We start from the raw sequence: 6,000 nt of genomic DNA, 5'->3' as shown, positions 1-6,000 counted from the left end.
AAAGTGTGACTATTTACCTTCCTTTCTGTTGCTATATAAGTAACAAACAATGACCAACGCACTTGTTGCTGTTATGTGGAACTTAATTAATAATAATTATTATTATTTAGAAATCTGATGTCAAGTTTTATAAGGATGTCTTCGTAGACGCTTTTGTCCTATCAGAACGTAATTTAAACGTTGCATCACCCCTATCTTCCATATTTACAGAATACTGTATTGGCCACTGTTGTCTTTTCAGTTGCCCTCTTGGCTAGTACAGTGGTTACAATCACTGCCCTTCCACGTCAACAAAGCCTTTCCCATGTGAAAAGCTCTTGTGGGTATCACAGTCGGTAGTGATTGCCGTCTTCCTCACACCTGATGGAATAGACCTGAATTCGAGATCCGTTGATGAAGGGAGAAATTTTTATGGCTTTTAACAACGTGGCTGGGTTCGTTGGCCTCAGGCAAAGGTAGCATAGTTTTGACTCGCGGAAACTTGGGTTTTTCTACCAAACAGAAAATCGACCTCAGAACACTCAATTTACAGACAATATACACGGAGTAATATGGCCTTAGTTGCTGATGCTCCTAAAACCCACGTAGTTGGGAGCATCAGCGACTAAGACAGGCCCATGGCTGTGTTCTCTAGTTAAGACAGGCCCATGTCTGTGTCTTGTCTTAACGAGAGGAACTGTTATCGACTGTTTTTTTTTTTTTTTTTTTCACAATGTGACCAATTTAGTCGGTATCGGGTGAGATGTGCACAGTTTTGTCTTCTATAACTTGCGAGTTTTCACTTATGAAAGCGACTGAACAATGCATCAGTTTATAGACACAATATACCAAAGCCTCGTAGCCTTACTTTCTTTGGCCCTAAAATCGTTAAGGCAACAGACGCCAACATTTTCTGGGTCTCCTTGGGTTTACTTTATACTCGTTTCTTTCATATTTATTTATTGTTTGTTGATTGGCTTCCTAGCTAATAATACTATATATATATATATATATATATATATACAGCATAATGTAAAAGGCCTGTATTTAGCTCTTCTAAAAGAGGACACAAAGTCATCCTTCGCTCCCTCCTGATTACTCAACCGTATCTCTGATAATGGGATCGTTAGCGTAATGGCGAAGCAAGAAAGTCATGCCTGAATGAATGAAGATTTTAACGTCTAGGTACTATATTTGTCGATATGGCAGTCTATATTTTACATTTCTTCTAAGGCAAGGGATCTTTTTGAGCTTTCAAATACGAATAATTTCTCTTTTTCTTTCCTGTGCCCTCACGGAAACAGTTGACATAATCGTCGTCCTCCCTACACCGAGTGGAAAAGACTAGAGTTCGAATCCTGTCAATAACGCGAGGAAGTTTTATGGGCTTTTTTTAATCCTTGGCTAAGTTGGTAGGTTTCAGGCGAGGTCAGAAAGGTTTTTTCTCCCAGAAACGCAGGTTTTCCGTCCTGAAAAGGGGGCAAACAGACCAGAGAACACATGCTGTTTTTAGGTAGGCATATTATGCAGGGGTGGCTGAGGTTCTCGGGTAATCTTAATATGACAATTTGAGTTTTTATGGGAATTTAAGAAAGCATAACCTTTTAAATCGTACCTTTAATGGCTTACCATTAAAGTCAGCATTTCGTAATTAACAAATATTTCGCCAATCCCAACCCTTTCAACCCAAAAATGGCTACTTGTTCTACCTAAAAAAAGTCAATTTTCGCAATACCTACCTTTTGTCAAAATAGAAAGTGCATGATACTGGTGAATCAATCAATGTCATTAAAATAGGCTACTATACGTATTTAGCTGGTCTAGCCAACTCTGATAGGTGTTTCTAATTTAAGTAGCCTATATTCTTTTGGGTGATTATCACAGAAATGGGCACATTTGATGAGTATACTTGTACTGATATGAATGTGATCCTTGGGCAGTTTTCATGGGAATGCTGCAGAGATTGCGCAATATCTAAATCTAAATATTGCCAGTAAAGTACCAAATTTTTCAGAATATATATCATATATGCAAATTTCAAGAATTGTTTTCAGGCATTGCAAATACAGCAGTATTCCAACTGAGGTGGTTCGGACGGAATGTCAAGGTACAGAAGATCTCATAGCAGGTAGTTGAACGCTTTGTGTGGATGCTTGAGTGGACGCTTCACGAAAATTATCTGTACCGTGCTATGTGCAAGGATACAAGTATTGCTACCAGCTGATAATCTTCGACAACAAGTTTTCTACCAATAGGTGGTCTGTTGCTGGACATCAAACATCACAAAAGATGAAATACAAATTTCGAAAGTATAATATAACCTTCATATTGGGGCAGTAGAAACTCAGTAATTCATCCCATAAATTACATGTAACAATTCTTCATCAGTATGTGGGCCGGCCTATTCGATGCTCATCTGACAGTACCCTATACTCTACCCGTCATCTCACTGGTACTTCCAACCTGACATTACTACTTAAGCTCTGGAAACATATTTATTTGTTATAGGGTTTTTGGCGTATCAGCAACGTAGGCCATTTTGCGTTGTATACAATATGAATGTAAACCGCGTGTGTTCCATGGTCGATTTTCTATTTGCTGGACTAAAAACCGGAGTTAACAAGAGAAAAACCATGCTACCTTCTCCTGAGACCGACTAACTCAGTCACTTTGAAAAAAAAAAAAAAAAAATTCCTCTTGTCGTTGACGGGATTCGAATTTAGGTCTTTTCCACCCGGTATGTGGAGGACAGTGATTATACCAACTGTATTACCTACGAGGGCGGGTTTGGAGCAAAATATTTTAAAATTATTTAGACATTTCATGAATGGATTTGTACTTTTAGAGCCACTGGAAAAGCATGAATACCCGGGAAGTGTATAAGTGCAGGATGTGATATTTCAACTCTGAGATATATCAGGAATGAGTATGGACATCTCACCTTTGAGCGCTGATACATGTACACATAATAATGTTGGCGTTTTTGAAAGATGCAAGACTGGCAGTGGCGGACTGGTCAGGGTGTCAGCTTGCCCGATGGCAAGTGGGCCCCCTTGCAATAACATTAGACAATATGTTAAAAATGTTAATGACCTTTTAGTAGCTTAAAAATATAATAGTTGTGGGTGGGGCCCCCTTTGTCTCCGGGCAACCAATATTTTTAGACCCAGTCCGCCACTGAAGACTGGTATATGCAGAAAAGAAACAGTAGAAGCTGCATGAGCACTATAAATTGCTGGCGTAATACCATTAGTATTATACATAAAAGTGGACATGCCAGTAATATATTGTTGTGTGCTATCACAGACCCATAGGATTTTGTCAATGATATATAGAAATTTTGTTAGTAGGGATAAGGAGGTTACTATACCATTGTATAATAAGGCAATGCTTAGGTCGCATCTTGAGTACTGCATAAAAGTATGGAGGCCTCATCTTAGGAATGATGTGATCTGCTGGGACCTGTACAGAGAAGGGCAACGAGATTGGTGAGGGGGACAAAATTTTGATCTTATCAAGAAAGGCATCAGTTCTACAAATTGTAGCGTTTGGAAACTAGATACCTGCAAGGTGATCTGATCGATGTGTTTAAGGCTTTGAATGGATTGAGCAAGGACAGTGCTGATTGCGTTTTCCTGTTGCCCCAACTACACACATGGGGGGAAATAAATTTAAACTGAGGAAGAATGGTCGCAGAATAAATGTGCAGAAGTTTGCCTTCAGCCAACGGGTAGTTGATTATCGGAACAAATTTCCGACTGGTGTTATGTAGGTAGGTAGTTTGAATAAATTCAAAGCAGAAAAGGACAAGCTATTGGAGGGGGTGGACAGGTGGTGTGGTGATTTTTTATTTATTTATATATATATTTTTTTGGCTGATGCTGTATAAGGTTGCTTTCTTGCGTCATTTGCCGCAACTAATACTAATGCTAATATCCGTTTGAATCTCTAGAAATCAACAGCGTTCAATATTGTGAGAAGGTGGATAGCCATGAGTGATCCAACAGTAACATTACAATTAGGTAGGCTGAGAAAACTGTTGGATAGAGACCGACGACCCCTTAAAGAAAAAAAAAATTCAACCTTTCCGTCTTCCTGGAGACGTCGATACAAAACCTAACACTGGAGCTGCAGGTATCAAAAAGCTGCCGCGTGTGCCTTAATGAGTTGCATTCATTTGGTTTTCATGCAAAACTGTAGTCCAAAAGCCTTAAATGACACCAATGAACACCAAACATCCTTTGAAATTATGCGTTGCTCATCATTCGTAGAATCTGAAATAATAAAAAGAGATTCTATGAAACTAGAGTGCAAATACTTCATGTTCAGATCTGACAGTCAAGTTTTGTTTTCGAGAATGCTGTTTTGTCGGGACTTGGTTGGGTTTAGCCAGGGGGAATCCCAGGATTTCAAAGTGGAGAGAGATAAAGCTTAGTCATTCCAGGGAATGACTAAGCTTTAATCATCATGTCTCAATAAAAAAAATGGACATTATTTTGATCATGAGGGATATAGGATCTTTTCCCCCTAAGTAGCATGGCCTCTGGTTTATCACCAAAAACTCTGTGTTGCTTCATATAATGGTTTTGAAAAGTCAGTGATACCACACCTTGCCAATATTGGCCCTTCGTGCTCCAGAACAATAATGTCCCGTCCCATAAAACTGGGCATGTGTATCCCTGGCCTTGGAAAAATGAGGTTCCAAGAAAAAGGCCGCTTGGTGGTCCAAGAGAACACCTTTAAGACGAGTCAGGACTCTGGATCTGGTAAAGGATCTTCTACCTGCTACGATGGTAACAGTATTGAAAGCAGTATGACGCTGGATTTCTGCTAAATTCTATCGTGAACTCATCGAAAGTTTTCACAAAGAATCAATGGCATCGTCGAGGTCAAAGGTGGCTCCTACACTACAAATTTATTTAATAGAAATAAATCAATTTTCTTCAACTTCAGTGGTGTTCGCATTCTTTTGAGAGGATAGTGTAGGTGTCACGGGCCGGTTATGACATATCTGTCTGCTTTACTGTACGTAGCAACGTGAGGTTATGGAGTTTCGTACACCGCTGATTGGTGGAAAAAATAAACCAGACTGTGCGTTCCACAGGACGGTGCATTATAAGAGTGATTGAACTCATCACCAACAGCTGTCTGCTTTCTCTCTTATCAGTAGTTCCAAAGGGACTGCAAAACCTGAATCTCCAGTGTCCATAAACCCACTGAGCAGAATAAAGTGCCGCTCACGGGAGTATAACCAACGAACCATGAGAAATGCTTGGTGCATGCGGGCATCACAAAAGTCGAGAAACACTGTATTATACAAATTTAATTCTGCTAGCGATTTCAAGTTCCAATGATTAAATGTAAACTGGAACAAATTTCAAACTCGTTAACAGGCAACATAATTCTAGGGATTAAAAAAAAAGTAATCTTTACCAGTTCAATCTTGCGAAGCTTACAAGAAATGTTTGATATTGATCTTTATGCATGTAAAACATATATTTTCTATAAATTTAGTTTCAGTTGTTATAAAATATTATTAGGGAACATTTCGCCTATTTTTTTGTTTTCCTTAATTCCAGGTGGAGACTCTCTTGCAAACTGTCACAGCACATTAAAAGACTTCAAGTCTGTGATGATAATTTGTAGGCACACAAAAAATATGCTTAAATTAATTTAATTTTTATGAAATATATATATTTTCTTTAATTCAGGGGCTGCAACTGTCCTTTCTGTCCTTTCAAACTTCGAATACACATTAAACGAGTCTTTGATATTCATTTTTACGCACTTAAATGCAATTTTAATTTTTATAAAATATTATTATTTTTCTTTAATTCCAGGTGGAGCAAATGTTTTCATTGGGAATGCGCACAATGAAAATACTTTCATTTGCTGAGTTCACAAGAACTATCAGAAATATATGTAGGAGGTTTTTATGAACGTGGCATTTTATATTTAATGTTTTTCTGATTATTATTATTAACGAAAACGAGCCCGGGTATTATGTTGTATCAAAGTTTT

This window comes from Mastigoproctus giganteus, chromosome 6 (assembly GCF_048544385.1).
Source record: "Mastigoproctus giganteus isolate SK-2022 chromosome 6, ASM4854438v1, whole genome shotgun sequence".
NCBI classification, from domain to species: domain Eukaryota; kingdom Metazoa; phylum Arthropoda; class Arachnida; order Uropygi; family Thelyphonidae; genus Mastigoproctus; species Mastigoproctus giganteus.
The sequence above is the reverse complement of the archived record's forward strand: the minus strand, read 5'-3'. Positions refer to the sequence as shown.